Genomic DNA, 19,637 nt, shown 5'->3' on the forward strand with positions numbered 1-19,637 from the left:
TCTTTTCCTTGTATCCTGTTCTCTTCATTCTCCCTTGCTCCTGAAGGGATGAGACCAGTGGAGTATCTTAGATGGCTGCTCACAGGCTTTGAAGACCCCAGACGCTACTCACCAAGGTAGAATGTAGAACATTGTCTTTATAAACTATGTTATGCCAATTGAGCTAGATGTTCCCCAAGACCATTCTGCTTTATTCTTTACAGCATAAAGTCCTGCCTTTGTGGGAGATTTCTCTTTTCCTTCTTCAAGTCTATGTGGCAAACCCACACAGGAGAATCTCTCACCAAATAAATCAGCCCATCAACTACACAGCAAAGAACCCCAATCAGCAGGAACCTTTTTGCACCAACAGTTTATGCTATCTTTTAAAGAAGTCAGGGGACAAATTTTAACAGAAGTCTGTAAGTAAGGGCTACATGGGAAGATGTAGTTTAGATAAATGACTGTGGGCTCTCACTGCATCTAAAAATGAGAAATTAAATAAAATAACATAAGAAGGAGGTAAGGTAGCCAGCCACTTGGCCTGTCAGACTCTGCTGCTCCTCAGAGCTGGGGGACAGACCAGCATCTGACAGCCAAGGAAAACCTTCCTGACTCCAATGTGAAGTCTAGAATGCCACCATCCTGAAATGTTTAAAAACCAGCAGTTGAATGTATGAAGCTGGCCATCACTTTCGAATGGAACTCCACTCGGAGAAATAACTCATTCATTCTCTCCGTAGGGACTAGAAGTTCCTAACAATCATCCAGAAAAAGCTGTAGAATAATATTCAAAAGGACTATGGCACTACAATTGCAGTATTACTCACAACAGACAAAAGGTGGAAATAAACCAAGTGTCCAACAACAGAAGAATGGATAAACAAAATGTGGTATATCCATACCATGGAATATTACTCAGCCGTAAAGAGAAATGAAGTCCTGATACATGCTATGCCATGGATGAACGCTGTCAAGTGAAACAAGTAAGACACAAAAAAACTGATATTGTATAATCCCATTTATACCAAATATCTAGAACAGGCTCCACTCCATTGCCCTGCCCATGCCCTTGCCCCATATAAGCAGGTGACTCTAATTGCAGGGTTCAGGAATATGATCTCAATAACTAGGTCATGACTGTCTGGGTCCCAAGATAAAACAGCATCTTGTGGAAAAATAAAAAACGTGAGAAAACATTTTTCCTCTTCTTCTCCTTCCTGGAGTCTAGAATAGTAATAGTTCTGTTCTTACCCCTACTCTGCCCTGGTAGCACAATGGTTAAGCTCTTGGCTGCTAACCAAAATGTTAGGGGTTTGAACCTACAAGCTGCTCCACGGAAGAAAGACCTACAGACCTACTCTTGTCAAAATTACAGCCTAGGAAACCCTATGGGGCAGATCTACCCTGTCCTACGGGGTTGCTATCGGTCGGAATCAACTTGACAGCACAGAACATCAACAACATTCTTCCCCTCACTTTACTCTTTAAGGAAAGATGGGGCTACAGAAGCCAAATGTCATGGATTGAATTGTGTCTCCCCAAAGTATCTGTCAACTTGGCTATGCCATGATTTCCAGTATTGTGTGATTGTCCACCATTTTGTCATCTGATGTGATTTTCCTATGTGTTGTAAATCCTGCCTCTATGATGTTAATGAGGTGGGATTAGTGGTAGTTACGTTAATGAGGCAGGACTCAATCTACAAGATTAGATTTTGTCTACAGCCAATCTCTTTTGAAAAGACAGAAGTGAGCAGAGAGACAGGGGGACCTCATACCACAAGAAACAAGTGCTAGGAGAATAGCGTGTCCTTTGGCCCCAGAGTCCTTGTAGTGAGAAGCTCCTTGACAGGGGAAGATTGATGACAAGGACCTTCCCCTAGAGCTGACAGAGAGGGAAAGTCTTCCTCTGGAGCTGGCACGCTGAATTCGGGCTTCTGGCCTCCTAGACTGTGAGAGAATAAATTTCTCTTTGTTAAAGCCATCCACTTGTGGTATTTCTGTAATAGCGACATGAGATAACTAAGACACCAAATTAACAAGGTGAAAAATAGGTTTCTTATGTGTACGATAGCGTTAAATGCTATGTATTATTTATTCTAAGTGCCAAAATATCTTTTGAAACACACGGCATCTTTCATTAAAAAGAAGTTTAAGTTACTGTAGTTTTGGTTTACAGTGTAATACCAAGCATTTCCAGCCAAGTGTGCCAATTCCTTCACTATTCCAGTGTTTACTATCCATTGTGAATGAACAGAGGCCCTTTGAGCCTATAAGAAGCTGGAATACCAAACCTAGTCTTCAGGAAGGTATGCTACATACAGGTTGGGTGCTGGGCCAGCTTCCCTAAGTTAAACTCTCTGAACCTTCCGAAAGCCAAATCTACTGAATTCAGTGCTGTTTGAGGCTCCTGGGCGGGAGGGCTGCCAAGTATGCCGAATTTTGCCAGATTGTGTGGTTATTTTATTAGGCAGATGAATGTTTACAGATTCTAGTGTAAAACCACTGGGCCCAACCCAGTTTTGTACAAACATTTTTTTCAAGGGTAAAAGTGGAATACATTATCAGTCACTGATTCTTAAAATTATAGTTTTTTTTTTGGCTAACAACCTTTTTCCTCCCTTCTGTGTATAATGTCTAGAACAGTAGCACAAATAATTTCTTTAAGCAGAAGTTAGGCCCAGTGGGGGTTACTTATGAAACCATTGCTTACCTTAAATTTTGTACCAAATGGAACATTTTATGGAAGGTATGTTTTGACAAAAGTTTTATAGAATCATAAATTACAAACACTGAATTCAGTGGTTAGTCAAAGGAATACTGAGGAAGAAGAGGTGGAGGAGGTCTATCATTTCATTAATGCCATTGATTAGAAATGACATGCAAGACAGAATTTACTTCCAATTTTAATTTTAAATTTCAACTAGGATTTTCTAATATAGTTTTTATCTATGATGCTACAATATAGCTCAATGCAATTTTATTTCAGAAATTCTTAATTTGGAGTAGCTCAAAGTCAGTTCCGCATTGCGTTTTAAACAAATCAATCTGAAATCTTCAACAAGACAATCCGAAGATTCTTTCATTGTAGCATAAATTCACGCATCTACCTGTACAGACAGGATCATGCTAAGCACCTTGGTTTCAAGTAGCCAACAAATAATTGTGTCTTTCTTCCTTTATTTGCAATTTATAATAAGTAATCATACTAATATTTTTATAGACTATCTTCTTGGCAGTTGGTTCCTTTTATCGTTATATGGCATCTCTTTTCATCACTGCTTTGCTTTATATTGAATTTTGTCTCATATTAATATTGCTACACTACCTTTGTTTTGGTATTTTAATGGTGATTTTTTTCTCCATCCCATTATTTTCAGCCTCTCTGCTCTCAACAGATGAACCTATCTGGTTTTTCATAGACGCGTTTAATCATTGACTTTTACTGTGAATACTGACATACTTGGATTTACTTCTGTGTCTTACTTTGTATTTTCGGTTTGCTGATCTTTTTCTCTGCTTTTCTTCCCCCTTTTCCTGTCTTCTGTTGATTTAATAAAGCTTTTAATAGTACCCTCTCCTGTGCTTCTGCTGCTTTAGAATCTAAAAATTATGTTTCTATTATTTTCATGACTGCCCTTATATTTTTTAACACTCTAAGTTTTTTTTTTTTTTTTCAAATATATGGTTCTGACGGCTTAAAAATTAAAAATGTTGCTAATGCAGTTTAAAATACTTCAATTACTTGGAAGTTCTGAGGAGGGGCCCAGATTTGAAAAAAATAATTCATAAATGGATTTCAGAAAGATGAGTAGGTGGAAAAAGCACTTTAAAATTTTTAACATTCATACTTGACTATTTCTAGTAACGATTGAAGGAATTTGGCATTTCTCTATTCCGCCTTAATATGAGAAAGATCTTAGCGCCTTTAATTATCCATTAAGTGTCATCCACTCCATCTTATTAATGTCTAGTTTTATCTCTTTTTAACACACAAATGTGTTATCTTTTTTTAACACACGCTGTGATGGTTAAGGAACCCTTGTGGCGCAGTGGTTAAGCATTTGGCTGCTAAACAAAGGGTCAGCAGTACAAATCTACCAGTGGCTCCTTGGAAACCCTATGGGGTAGCTTGACTCTGTCCTATACGGTTGCTATAAGTCAGAATCGACTCAACAGCAATGGGGTTTTTTTTTTTTTGGTGATGGTTAAGGTTGTGTGTCAACTTGGCTGGGCCATGATTCTGAGTGGTTTGGCAGTTACGATGCAGTTTGGCAGCTATGTAAGGATGTAATCACCTCCATCAGGAGCTATGTTATGAGCAGCCAATCAGTTGAAAGGGAGTCTCCTTTGAAGTGTGGCCTGCATCCACTATAGGTAGACTTTCTGGCAAACCCTAAGGGCTTTTGCTCGCTCTGGATCCTGCGGCTGGCTTCTGTTTATCTGACCTCTGGTTCTTGGGACTTGAGCTAGCAGCTTACCTCTGATCTTGGGATCTGTCGGCCTCCACAACCTGATAAAGCACGATAAACTTGATAAAGCATGATAAACACAGAAAAGATTGAAGTTGTCAAGGATTTCATTTTACTTGGATCCACAATCAACACTCATGGAAGCAGCAGTAAAGAAATCAAATGACATATTGCATTGGGTAAATCTGCTGCAAAAGACCTCTTTAAAGTGTTAAAAAGCAAAGATGTCACTTTAAGGACTGAGGTGTGCCTGACCCAAGCCATGGTATTTTCAATTGCCTCACATGAATGCAAAAGCTGGGCAATGAATAAGGAAGACCGAAGAAGAACTGATGCCTTTGAATTATGGTGTTGGTGAAGAATATTGAATATACCACAGACTGCCAAAAGAATGAACAAATCCATCTTGGAAGAAGTTCAGCCAGAGTGCTCCTTAGAAGCGAGGATGGAGAGAATTCATCTCACATACTTTGGACATGTTATCAGGAGGGATCAGTCCCTGGAGAAGGACATTATGCTTGGTAAAGCAGAGGGTCAGCAAAAAAGAGGAAGACCCTCAACCAGATAGACTGACATAGTGGCTAAACGATGGGTTCAAGCATAACAACAATCATGAGGATGGCGCAGGACTGGGCAGTGTTTCATTCTGTTACACATATGGTTGCTAAGAGTCAGAAGCACCTAACAATAACAACAGCCTGTGAGCCAGAGGCCTGCTGTCTGACCTGCTGATCTTGGGTTCACCAGCCCCTGCAGCTACATGAGTCAGGAGAAGCCTCCAGCCTGACCCACAGACTTGGGACTTTCCAGCCTCTACAAATGCATGAGCCATTTCCTTGACATAAATCTCTCTATGCATATTTATATGCTTTACTAATTTTGCTTCTTTACAGAACCCAGCCTAAGACACACACCAATATTTAACTCATTTTACTAACACATTTTAGTCAATAGTTGTGCTCACTATTGCTTCTTTACCCCATACCTTCCCATCTTTTCCCCGTAATTCATCCTTCAATTGTCGTTTTAGTGAAATCAGTAAGTGGTAAACTCTGTGTCTGATAATGTTTACGGAGTGATTGTTTACTGGGATATAAAACTCTAGGTTGACAATTACCTCCCCTCAGTACACTGAAGATACTATTCTACTGTCATCTGGCATCTGCTGATGAGAAGTCTGCTATCAGTCTAATTACGGTTCTTTCATTGGTCATCTGTTTTTCCCTCCTTTTCCTTGACATCCTGCATTTCACTCTAAAGTGTCTGAGTATAAAATTTAACTTTGTTCACTCTGTTCAGTACACATGTGCACTTTGAAGCTGAAGACTCACATGTCCCATTTTAGAAAATTCTAATGTACAATACCTTCAAATATTGCTTCCCATTTCTCCAATCTTTTCTTCTGAAACTCATATTGGATTACTATTGGAACCCCACAATATTTTTTCCATATCTCTTAACTCCTCTCTCTCTTTCTCCCCTTCCTCCCTCTCATCTAGCCATCTGTCTTTGTCTCTCTGAATTGCAATCTTGGTGAATTCTTTATTACTCCTTTCTACTTCACTTTTTTTTTTTTAACTTTATTCAGTTTAGAGTTATTCCATGTCTTAAATATTTATTTCAATGGCTATATTTTTCATTTTAAGACTTATAATTGATTCTTCCTTTTATATCTTCATGTTTGTTTCATGTTTGCCTGTTTTTGTTTTATAACTTCCTGCTCCTTTTAAATCAAAGTTATCCATCCTTTCATCTTTTCAAACATTTTAGGGATACATATTTCAAAGCCTTTGTCAGATTATTCCTTAAAGCTATCTGGATTGAATTCATGTTCCAACAGTTGATTTTGCTGGCTGTTTTTCTTGGTGTTAGATGTTTTCATGTGCCTTGGACTGTTTGGTGGGTAGGCTCATTTTGAGTAAGAGATTAATTTCTCTTTTTCTCTCTCCATAGTGGTTTTGTGGTTACTACCACCTGGACTCCTGCGCCGTTAGTCCAGACCGGGTCTTAGCTGTAGTTCCTGTTCTATCAGAGCAATGGGGATACTAGATATCTTGTCACCAAGGTCTTGTTTACTTGGTTACAAGTCAGCAAAAGTTTGGTCCACGTGCTAGTTGTGAGGCTGTGGCTTTGTTCTCCCACATCTCTAGGTCTACAGTATCCTATAGAGCCACAGCTCCAGTCAGTATGCCAGCAGTTGTTGCATTCAGCCTCCTCTTCTTGAGGGTGGAGGGAGATGTGGATCCACCCCAGGCCCTGTCCAAATGCACTAAGCCTGGCTCTGGCCCCCATCTTACAAAGGGTGCTTTGAGACTCCTTTGCCTTGCAAAAGCCCAACTCCTGACTGACACTGCTTCTGGACCCGTGCCCAGCCAGCCGGCCGCTTAACCATTGCTCACCACTCTGGTATTCTGTTCCATCCATGGAAATGCTCTTCTTACTTTTTTTTATTGTTGTAAAAAAATATATATATATTTGCCAATTCAACATTTTGTATATGTACAATTCCGTAACTGAATTACATTAATCATGTTGTGTAACTATCACCAGTATCTGTTGCCAAGTTTTCCATCACTGTAAACACATGGGGCATCCTAAACAAGGACTCCCCCTTTCTTATTTTTTAACCTGGCTAAGTCCTTTGGGCTTCCTGTTTTGATATTTTATCTATCATTGCTGTGTGTTTGGGGCAGAGGAAGTGTGAAATCACTGCACTTTTTTTTTTTCATTTTTTTAAAATAAAAATATTTATTTATAATAACTATCTTTAATAACTATATTTATTTTTACCCTAGGGAATGCACAAGTATAGACACTGTTAGCTTCTTTAACATATATTAAAAATATATACCGTTTATACTAATGCAAAAGGTTAAGACTCTTCTTCTCACTACAAAAATCTGTACTGTAAAGAACCATCACTGCATTTGAATAAAGACTCTGGAGCCCTGAGCAGAGATGCGTTGGGATAGCCGGCCAGAATCTGGGGGTTTTCTCTCTTCTCAGTTAGGCAACTGAAAATAGGAATTCTTTAGTGGGGATGAAGTAACAGCAAAGTCTAATATTAGAAAAGTAAAGGGAGGGAATAGAACAAAATGCTTCAAAGTACATGCCTGAGGTGAAAAACAGCTTATACGCTCATGTTGTGGCAGTTTCCAGATGAAATCTTCATCAGTTTTTAATCTTCAGGTTCGTATTTTGCCAGTCTTTTCCTTAGCTCCTTGATCTAGTGGTCACTCTTCTTGGTGAGAATCTCTTTCATGTTTCGATAAGCGGCTGTTTCTTGGAATTTCTTTTCCAATTCCTTTTCAGTAAAGCTCAGCTGCTCCTGAACCAGGAGTAGGTCGTGCTTGGCTGTTGCTAGATTCTCCTCCAGGGACTTCTGGTTTTCTGTCTTGTCACTGAGTGTCCTCTGAAACTCACTCTTTAAAGCAGCGACCGTGTTTTCCAGCTCACTTAAGTCTTGGGCCTCTGTAAAACCCTTTTGATTTCCTTGATCAAGCTGTACATCTCGCAGTTCCCTTTCTAATTTTGACTTCTCATCCAATGCGTTTGTAGCTTGTACTTCAGTGATCTTCAGCCTTGACTTCACCTCCTCATTCTCTTCCTGAAGCCTAAAATTTCCTTGTTTAGAAGTTCTGTTGTTCTGCCTTCATTAGGTAGAGCAAGTGTTAGCTTTATGATATCTAAGATATGCTTTTTGTTTGAAGACATAAATTCTGCCTTTTCATATTCTGCAACTTGTTCTAATAATTCTGTTTTCAGACATCAGAGATGTCTGTCTATAGCTGAAGATACCACTTCTCAGCTTATGAAAAAAAGCTGCTGCAGAAGTAACACATTGGTGTAGGCAGTGTTGATGAGCTCAGACTCCACCTTACTATGAACCACAGCCTGTAATCCCCACAGGACCTCGGAGACCTCGTCTATGCTGAAGGTCTCCTCCCCAGCCTGCTCTCCTTGAGATCTTGGAAGCAAGAATCTATTGTTATGTGTCTCAAGCCTCTTTTTGAACAAGGAAAGTGCATACAATTAATAACTTCATTTTGATGGTGGTCATTTAGGCCCAACTCTGCCATGGTGGCAGGCTGGAGGTCACCAGCTTCCAGAAGTGGGATAGGCCAAAGCCAGACTCACTGTACCTTCTTGATTGGAAGCCCTGTATGGGATGTTCATGCATGTTCTCTACAGTGATGTCTGTCAGAAGAAACATTGAGAGCAGAAGCTTGGGTGACCTAGAGTATAAGGAGCACAACTTGTTAAGTCAGAGGGAAGAAAGAAGTTTGGCAGAATGTCAAATCCGTGCCAAAGACAGGCCATATGTTTATTGAAATGTGATAACTCTTGCTTTATGAGTATGTTAGAGAGTAGAGGGCAATGTAGTTTAAGTCAGACATCAAACAGTGTGATTCCTGAGGATTCTTCTTAAAGACACTGCAAGACATCGTTATATCTTTGTTGTTACCTGCTGTTGAGTTGATTCCAACTCATAGCGACCCCGTATGACAGAGAACTGCCCCATAGGGTTTCCTAGGCTTTAATCTTTATGGGAACAGACCACCAGGTCTTTCTCCTGTGGAGCTGCTGGGTGGGTTTGAACTGCCAACCTTTGGGTTCGCAGCTGAGTGCTTAACTGTTGCGCCACCTGGAAGCCTTACTGTTATATCACAGTTGTGATAATTGGCTTGCATTGAATCTTTTAATTGCTTCACGTGTGCTGCCAAAAATTCCAGTATTTGAAAGTATGCCATGAATACAAAAACGTTATAATCTTTGCTCTGTCTTACTAGTATTACATAGAGTTTAAACTCCTGGGAGAAAAGCTTCATGTCTTTTGTCTGCATGATGGTGCCCACCCCCGTGCCAGGCAGGTGCTCTACCATAGCTCATAAAAGTGGTTTTTGAAGATGATCATGAAATTTTAATTTGAATTGTGCTATGCCTAGGAAATCACCGTGGGAAACCGGTGTCTGATAAAAGCTTTCAGATGATGGTACTGTTTTTCAATAAACATCGTGAAAAATTCACCAGCAGGATGAAATCCAGAATGCAAGCACTAGTACATTTTAAACAAAAAGTTTAAACAAAAAACATAAATGATACTGTAGATAGCTACACACATAAAGTTTCTTATAGACAAAGATACATCATTGTCGATGTTCTTCTTTTTAGTAGACATCTGCATGACTGAAATGCCATTAAGTGACCTGTAACCCTGGAAAAGTTGCATTCCAGACATGGACTCCATTTAGAGGGATAACGACTTGGGGATTCTGTGTCTTGGTTTTCTGTGTTTCTAAACTTCAAGATCCAGAAAGAGCCATCCTGGCTGGTCCTCAGCTGGGCATCAGCCACAAGCAGCTCTGCTGTGGACCCTGAAAAAGTGCTGCCGTGGTCAACCAGGGATATGCCGGCCACCTGTGGTCCAGTGCTCCATCGCCTGGAGCATTCAGGCCGGCATGGGGATGGCAGCAGGCTTTGCCTGAACCGGGCTGCGCTGATTATATTTGGAAGTGTATAGTTAAGGGGTGGCACAAATGATTTGTGACTGGCTGCTAACCTATAGCTTGGTGGTTCTAACGCATCCAGCGGCTCTTAGGAAGAAAGGCTTGGTGTTTTAGTCATTTGGTGCTGCTGTAACAGAAATACCACAAGTGCATGGCTTTAACAAACAGAAATTTATTTTCTCACAGTTTCGGAGGCTAGAAGTCTGAATTCAGCATGCCAGCTCTAGGAGAAGGCTTTCTCTCTCTGTGGGATCTAGAGGAAAGTCCTTGTCTCTTTTCAGCTTCTATTTCTTGGTTCCTTGGAGATCTCCTGTGGCATGGCATCTATCTTCCCCCATCTCTGCTTGCTTGCTTCTTGCTTAATCTGTTCTTCTATATCTTAAAAGAGACTGATTTAAGACACACCCTACACTAATATGCCACATTAATATAACAAAGAACACCCGTTCCCAAATGAGGCTATAACCACAGGTATAGGGGTTAGAATTTACAACACATATTTTTAAGGGACACAATTCAAACCATAACACTTAGTGAACTGCTTCCATAAAGATTACAGACAAGAAAATCCTGTGGAGCCTTGCTACTCTGAGCCGGGGGCTGACTTGACGGCAGTTAGTAATAGTCAGTGGGACTACTTATCCTTCTAATACGAATATTGAGATGCTGATGGAACTCTTCAAATAAGCAGGCTTATGGAGAGGTCCTCCCTCCCTCACCTAGTCACATAGAAGATGGACAGGTCACTTTCTGTGGGCTTTCTATAGGATCAACAATGTAATATTGTTTGAATGGATTCCCAGTGATTGCTGTGGGGTTTTACAATTTTACCACGCTAGATCCTAATATAACCATGGAGATATAGTTTAACTTTTGACTGCTCTCTATGTAATTATGAGGTGCTGTCGAGTTGATTTTGACTTATAGCAACCCCACGTGACAGAAGAGAATCGCCCCATAGGGTTTTCTAGGCTGCACACTTTATGGAAGCAGATCGCCAGGTCTTTCTCCCACAGAGGTGCCGAATGGGTTCGGACGGCCAATCTTTTGGTTAGCAGCCAAACACTTAACCACTGTGCCACCAGGGCTCCTTTCTCTAGGTAATACCAGAAGGAAAAGATGCTTATAAAACATAGGCTAGAGATTAGAGGAACCATTGCAGATTTAACTTATAAGTTGAATTATGCAGTGGAGGGAAATGAGTTATTTACGTCAAATCTGTCGTTTTCACCAGTTAAAAGAAACCCAAGGAGCAGGCCAAGTCCCAATACAGTCTAGCATTTCCTGGAGGCAGTACTGAGCAGAAAAATCAAGCTCCAACAGATCTCCCCAACTAACATGAAACTTTGTGAGTGAAAGAAAGGCAGGAATTCCTGGGAAGCCAAGTACATCCTTTAAGGGTTTCATACCACAAACGTTACTTATGACCCCTTTGGGCCATGAGTTTCTAAAAGCCACAGAATCTGTCTTTGCCTCATAGAATTTTGACGATCTTTGCCTTCTCAGCTGAAGAAGTTCAGTACTCCCTTTTCTTTTTTTTACATCCAATAGTCTCGTAATTTTGGCTCGAGAGGCCAAAATAAACCACAAAAGTCACATTTTCAACCTCTGGTTATTCAGGATATAAACAGCATGTTTGTGGATTTCTTAGGCCCAGAACTGTCCTTTCTGTGGCCCCGTATTCCCAACTCTGAAGGCCATTAAGGGCCCACAATAGGTTTAGAAAAGAGATGTTGAAACTAAATAGTCAGAGTGATTATTTTAGATTAGATTATTTTGAGTGAGAATTTCAGTTACTCAAGACAGTGTTTTCACGAATGATTAAGAATTATCTTCTGCGATAGAGGTTCACCGTATGATTCTCTTTTATGGATATTTGACATTTTCCAAAATGTATAGTAAAATGTAAAAAAACAAACCACACACAGAAAAAATACTATGAGTATAGTTAGTTATACTCACAGCTACATGCCTCATTTCTTTTTTTCCTAGGCTTCTTTTTTTTATGGTTCATTCGTTCGTTCATTCATCACTCAAATATTCACTGAGCACATTCAATTCATGATGCATTGTGGTAAAGAAGTGAGGATATACTGAAGAGTTCAGTAGACACCAAACCCAAACCAAACCCATTGCTGTCAAGTCGATTCCAACTCATAGTGACCCCAGAGGACAGAGTAGAACTGCCCCATAGGATTTCCACGGCTGTAAATCTTTATAGACACAGACTGCCACATCTTTCTCCTGAAGAGTGGCTGGTGGGTTTGAACCACCAACCTTTTGGTAGCAGCTGAGCGTTTAACCACTGTGCCACCAGGGGTCCTTCAGTAGGCACAGTCCTTACCTTTATGCAGCTTCCCATCTCTAACAAATGTATTCACATTCATATTCATGCATTCATTCATTCACACATACATTCATATTCTACTTTTTCTCACCACCTTAAAGCTTCTTGGACTGTTTTCCAGTGGGTGGGAGATCTTTAGGAATCCTTCTATCTTTATAATTTTCCATCCTAAGTTCGTCAAGAGACCTGTATTTCCAACCCTGTCCTTGGCCCTGCTCCCTGAACTCTTTCTGCTTTAGAATGACATACGACTACATAGAATGCAAGAAAAAAAAAAGCTACAAAATCAAGTCCCTTTATTATGCTGGTATTTGGGATTTCTCTTACAGTTTCCTTATAGATGTCCTCTCATATTTTTATCATATGCAACTATGTTTTAGGGTACACTTAGTGAACCAATGTAAACGCAAAGTCTGATTTTTAAGGGCGCTCTTATAATAGCCTTTTTCTTTTGTTACCTTTTCCTTTCTCTTATTGATGTTCTCTATTTTTAGATTCATGAACTGCCCATGGATCAGGCCAAGGCTCTATCAATAATGAAAAAAATTCAAATCACTGTAATAATTATTCCTACATACATAAGTATCGTGCTGATTGAAACTAAAAAGTATTAAAACAAAGTTTCCCAGGTCTTCCTTCCTCCTCCAAGCCTCTAAAATAAAAAAGTAAAGGCAAAGAAAAACAAATATTTCATGTCAGTTTAAAATATATCTTATGATAATTGTACCAATGATGAAGAGATCAATTCTACTAAGCTGTGTAAACATGTTTATCAATTAGATACACAATAAACAAGTAAAAGAATCTATAGGAGGAAATGCCGACTCTTCCTAGTGAAAAACTGATTAAACATATTTTGGGGTGCGGGTATTTTCCTCTCTCTCTCTCTCTTTGATAACAACGTACTAAGCCACATCATAAACAACTTACTAAGCCACAATCAACTATAATAGTTTTGGGGGTAACCAATTATTTTTAATGAGTAGGATCAACACTTTCAACACTCAAGGAGTAACGTTCCATAAACGTAATAAGATACGTAGCAGTCATTCAACATTGCCCTTACAAGGTTCCCCTTACTTGGCTCCCAGTATCTGCTGGGCACTGTGCTGTATACAATCCATTCCCTGCCCCCACCTCCAGATTCATGTTCTAGAACAGGAGTAGCAAACGCCAATGCCCACAACTGCCCATCAAGAAAGTATATTCCCTGTCTCAAAGGGGTGGCGCTGCTCAGCTCCAGCAGATCACTGACAGGGTTGCCCAATCTCTGGATTTTTCAAGAAAAGCTGGTAATTTAGATTTTTGTACATAACCCCTAATTTTCAAATGTTAGTACCAAAACAAAATGAAAACTCTGAGTGAAACAAAACATGTCTGCAGGTCAAATATGACCCACAAGCAACCAGTTTACATCCCATTGCCTTTAGTCAGAGAAATGTCTAGTTTGGATACCCCAAGGAAAAATGTAAGATGTTCTAATTTGTTGTATTACGTTTCTGGCAAGACTAAAGTTAGTAAATAAAGGACAAGTGGGATTTATGAGGAGATTAGAACAGATAGCTGTGGGATAGGGAAGAAAAAACTGAATTTATCATCAGAAGGTCTAGGTTTAAGTCTTAACTTTTTATTAACTGGCTGGATTACAACAGGCAAGACAATTTACCTTTCTGAGTATTATTTTCCTCACCTATAAAATAAGGATAGCAATACATCCATCAGAGGGTGATGGTGAGGATTAAAGGAATGCATTTGGAAGCATTTTATAAACTGCAAAGAGAACTGTACAGACGCAAGGAATGAACAGACGTTTGAATTTTGAACCGGTTGACTAAGGACTAGGAAGGAGTTCAGCGACATAGGATAAAGCAGTCCTGGAAATGCAAGAGCTTGATGATTCAGCTTTCCCCTGGAAGGAAAAATAGGCAGTGAGAGAGACAAGGGCAACCGGGTCTGAGAGAAAAGAGCTGGGTGGGGGGACAGGAAGGAGAGCTGTCTGTGGTTTATGGGTAGCATGGTTTCCTTCATAAGAAAACTTTACCAGGACTATAAGGACCACAATGAGACTCTTGACTGACCATGTGTGGAATGCCTGCCTGGTGGATTATTTGTGGCAAATTTAAAATCATAGGTTAGCTTCCTACTCTTGGAATATTTTCAAACCACCAACCTCCCCACCCTTAGGTCAAAGAATGAAAAGTCACTTCAATATTAGCCCAAGAAAAATAATCCGTGGAAATCAAAATGCTGGAATACTTTTAAAATTCCAAGACGAAATACAGATAACTTTTTGGACTGTCAGGTGTTTTCAATTATCAGCACCAACACTCTCTTTTATGAAAGTGGATAAATAAGCTGTCTTTTAATAATTTACAAATCTTCCACCAGGAGAGGAGAAAATTTCACCAAGAGATTGTTATTGGTTTTACCCTTTAGGTAGACATGCAACTCTATAAATTCTTTGCTTCTTAACTTTTACGAAGTCCCTGGGTGGTGCAAACTGTTGATGTGCTCAGCTGCTAACCAAAAGGTTGGTGGTTCAAGTCCATACAAAGACACCTCAGAAGAAAGACCTGGGGATTTACTTCCGAAAAATCAGCAATTGAAAACCCTATGGCGCACAGTCCTACTCTGACACACACAGGGTCTCTTCTTGGTTTTTTAACCTTTAGCACTAAGGAATAGGTAGTTTTTCAAAGTATACTAAGTCTAAGGATCCTGATTTGGTTTAAAAAATAGAGAAAAAGAAGGTAAGTTATTGATATTATACATACATAGTCTCAATGAGACTAACCAAAATTTCAGGAAGACCCAGTGGAGAATTCTCGACAGTCCTAGTCCACTAGGCTGACCATGCACAAGATCGTCCCACATTCACCTAGGGCCATCCTCCATTAGAAGATTCTAGATTTAGCAGGAGACATGTGCAGCTCAGTCTCATAAAAGGGGGAGAAGAAAATCATTCTTCTTATTCCACTTTCTTGCCTGAGACTTGTTAGCTCTAGAAATCTCTTATTGACATTTCAAATTCGGGGATTTAAGATGTTAATTTACCTTTCAGATGTTAATTTACCTATAAATCAATGCATTAAAAAACAAATATTAACTGAAATCTGTACACCAATGCTCAATGCAGCACTTTTCACAATAGCCAAAAGGTGGAAACAACCTAAATGTCCATCAACAGATGAAAGGATAAACAAAATGTGATCTATACATACAATGGAGTATTGCTCAGTTATAAAGAGAAACAAAGTCCCGATACATGCCACGACATGCAGGGACCTTGAAAACATTATGCTGGGTGAAATAAGTCAGTCACAAAGGGGCAAATACTGTATGATCTCACTTATATGAAATAGGCAAAAATACAGAAGTCAAAGCTTATTGGTGGTTGTCAGGGGTGGGAGGGATGAGGAAAGGGGGAGTTATCGCTTGGGGGCACTAAGTTTATGTTAATGGTGGTAGAATAATTCGGAAAAGGATAGTGAAAATGGTTACACAACATGAAGAATGTAATCAGTGTCACTGAATTATACATGTAAAAATTGTTGAACTGACAAATGTTTTGTTATCTATATTTTTACTACAATAAAAAAAATAGTATAAACAGAAACAAAACCAAAAAACAAATGTCACACCTTGGTACTTCAGCTTGGCAGTGGGGACTGGGGGAGAAGTGGTCCTTAACCTTGGGAGCACTGACCCCAAAGGGGTCTAGGGATAGAGCTGTGTTTCACTGTAATTGCTTTTCTCTGTAACTCGAAGTATTTTATTATATGCATCTATAAACATAATTCTGAGAAGAGGTCTGTAGGCTTCTCTAGACTGCCAATCGGGCTCATGACACAAAAACGATAAGAACTCCTTTGTTCTGGATATTTTTTTCTTGAGCAGCAGACTCAAGAAAATGCTCACCTAAAAGCTTTGGTAAAACTCCCGTTTCAAAGAGTTGGACGGTAAACTACAACACCCAACAAAAATTCTGTGCAAATAGAGTCCCCTGGGTGGTTCAGGTGACTGAAGGAATTTCTTACTCAGCACAGTGGTTTTCAAAGTGTGCTCTGCAGACCTCTGGCGGGACTCTGAGACTTTCAGGGGTCCACAAGATTCAAACTATTTCATAATAATACTAAGGTGTTAGTTGCCCTTTACACTGTTGTCACTTGCACCAGTGGTGCAAAGGTGGGTGGTAAAACCACTGGCTCATTAGAGTGAAGCCAGACAGTGGCACCAAACTGTACTGGATGTCATTGTGTCCGACACCACCACGCACTTGCAATAATTAAAAAAAAAATTCATTTCACTTAAGAATGTTCTCGGTGAAGCAGTAAAAATTATTAATTATATTAAATCTTGTCCTTTGAGTATTGTCTTTTTACTACTCTGTGAAGTGATGGGGAAGTTTGCATAAAGCACTTCCGCTGTTGGCCTCTCTGCGGTCTGGAGTAATCTAAGGTCTCCTTCTCATAGCAATGTGTTTAAATGCATAAAATAAAATAAAATGCACAGGATTACAAAGGAAGCAAAAGAAGTTGAATTACTTACCAAAATACTAAAAAAAAACTGTGATAAGTAATACATGCGCTTATTTAATTACTATGCTAAATAATAAGATCTCACAGTGGCTCTAATATCTACCATAATACCAACGTACTAATATGTGTGAATAATTATTTTGCAGTAGCTCCAATAATTGTAACTTATGTAAAATATCTTTGAAATCTATTGGTAACATTATTTAAAAAAAAAAAAAGTTGCCATCCAATCAACTCTGACTCACAGTGACCCCATGTGTGTCAGAGTAGAACTGTGCTCTATAGGGTTTTCAATGGCTGATTTTTTGGAAGTAGATCACCAGATCTTTCTTCCAAGTGCCTCTTGATGGACTCGAACTTTCAACTTTTCAGTTAGCAGCTGAGTGTGTTAACTGTTTGCACCACCCAGGGACAATGGTGACATTATAGGTACTGTTTAATATGGCTATGAGGAGCTCTGGTGGCACAGTGGTTAAAGTGCTTGGCTGTTAACCAAAAGGTCAGCAGTTCAAACCCACCAGCTGCTCTGCAGGAGAAAGATGTGGCAGTCTGCTTCCATAAAGATTATAGCCTTAGAAACCCTATGAGGCAGTTCTCCTCTATCCTATAGGGCACTATGAGTCGGTTTGCTATGGCAGTGGGTTTGGTTTTTGGTTTTAATACAGCTGTAGTTTGTTGCCTACATTCAAAAATGAAAGAAATGCTAAATTGGTGAAAATAATGACACAATCTTTTCCACCATCAGAGTCCACAGACCCCCTGGAGTTTATCCATAGACTCTTTGGGGGGATCTGTGGAGCCCATATTAAGAATCCCTGCCTCAGAATAATCTCCAATTCTTCCTATAAATAGTACCCACAGTTACTCATCTTCCTACCTCCCTTTATTTACTTTTCTTAGCCTTCACCATCACCTGACATATTATATATTATTTGTTTGTTTACTCTCTGTCTCCCCTCACTAGAAGGTAAGCTCTATCCTGCTCACTACAGTCCCAGGGCTTAGAACAGTGCCTGGTCCATAGCAGACAGTCAGCCATTCATGAGTGCATGAATAAACACAATCGGCTTCCAAGTCGTGTTGAGACTGCGTGCATTCTCTTCCCCTCTGCCATTTCCCCTTCTAATTCAAATCCCCATCAGAACATCCCTACAGACTTCAGTATCTGCATCTCTCATAAATACTGCGGTTTGCAACTAGTCTCATTATTTAAACTGAGTTGCTTTAGAGAGAAGATTGTGCTTCACAACAACTTCTCAAACATTCACACAGAGCCTCTTAGCACTGTCCCTGCAGGTTTGGGGACAGTCAGTGTCCTCTGTCATTTCCCACTGGCTCCCACAGAGAAGAGGGAAATTACTGGAACACAAGCCAGAGTTTTCTGCAAAATATCCAAAGAAAAGCGTCTGTGGGCTAAGATGGAAAATATGAACCTGAAAGTCTGAATATCTGGGATTGTAATTTTATCCATGGAAACACACTGGTGTCATGTGAAAGAGGTCAAATAGCGAACTGGAAACCGACCATCCAGTGAATTTATCACTGAATGTTTTCTTTGGCTTCTTAGAACATATTAATTTGCTTGCACCATTCAAATTTAAAATCAAGAAAGACCTCATTGGCATACAATTTCAGCCTTCTTTCTCATTAAATATTTTTATTACAAAATCAATTCATGTTCATCATAGAAAATATAGATTGGCAAAAAGGGAAAAATAAAAGATAACCATAAATCTGCCACACAGATGTAACTATGTTTAAATGAACAACATAAAAAATATAAAAATAGATATTAAAATACTTTGGTGTATAGCCTTTTTAGTGTTTTTTCTATGAAGCCCTATTTTTTTTTACTGTGAGCTGCCTTTGACTGTAATGCCAAATTCCAAGTAAAATATTAAAAAGAACAAAGGAAGCAAGTCTTTGAACTTGCTTACCCTGTACTCTTAACTTCTTTTTGTATTTAAATGTGAGCTTTCTTTATAAAGAGGCCAATATTTCTGTAGCTGGATTTTCATTGACATAGAAATTCTTGTGTCTAAATTACAAATGGAGAGGGATGAAATAGACAAAGTAAAACTCATTCAAATGACCAGAAAGCTCAGGCAAATTTGTTATTCACCATATGAGCTGGCAACTTCTCATTAACTCTTTTGAGTAGAGTCATGAAAATTCAAAAGCATCAAATTAGGACGGGGCATTTAACCCAAAACCAAACCCGTTGCTGTCGAGTTGATTCTGACTCATAGTGACCCTATGGGACAGAGTAGAACTGCCCTATCCGGTTTCCAAGGAGTGCCTGGTGGATTCAAACTGCCAACCTTTTGGTTAGCAGCCATAGCTCTCAACCGCTATACCACCAGGGTTTCCCCTCTCAAATTAGGACGGGTGATGGCCTCTGGATTGGCTTTAGTTTCTCAGTTTTATGGGCCCTCTTCTTGGAAGACTGAATGCAGCTGCCTCAATTTAACAAGGTCCTTGTTCACCTGGTGGTAAAAATGGTTAACACTCTCAGCTGCTAATGGACAAGTTGAAGGTTTGAGTCCGCTCAGAGACATCTCTGAAGGCCCAAACAATCAGCTATTGAAAACCCTATGGAGCACCATTCTCCTCTGACACACATGCGGTCACTATGAGTCCAAGTCGACTCTGCGGCAACTGGCTTTTTTGTTGTTGTTGTTCACCTAGAAGGACACGTGACAGAGACGGGGACACGTGACAGAGATGGGGGTACACGTGACAGAGACGGGGACACGTGACAGAGATGGGGACACGTGACAGAGACGGGGACA

The 19,637-nt window shown here is 39.7% G+C and overlaps 1 protein-coding gene and 1 pseudogene across 2 annotated transcripts in view; both read right to left on the reverse strand.

Annotated features, from left to right (window-relative positions):
- Positions 1–19,637, reverse strand: part of UST (uronyl 2-sulfotransferase) — a 351,032-nt gene that overhangs the window by 75,074 nt on the left and 256,321 nt on the right. The gene's annotated exons all lie outside the window — the stretch shown is intronic.
- Positions 6,018–10,165, reverse strand: LOC111820155 (leucine zipper transcription factor-like protein 1 pseudogene; annotated as a pseudogene).

The sequence above is a fragment of the Trichechus manatus genome, unplaced genomic scaffold (assembly GCF_000243295.1).
Source record: "Trichechus manatus latirostris isolate Lorelei unplaced genomic scaffold, TriManLat1.0 scaffold00002, whole genome shotgun sequence".
In the NCBI taxonomy this organism is placed as follows: domain Eukaryota; kingdom Metazoa; phylum Chordata; class Mammalia; order Sirenia; family Trichechidae; genus Trichechus; species Trichechus manatus.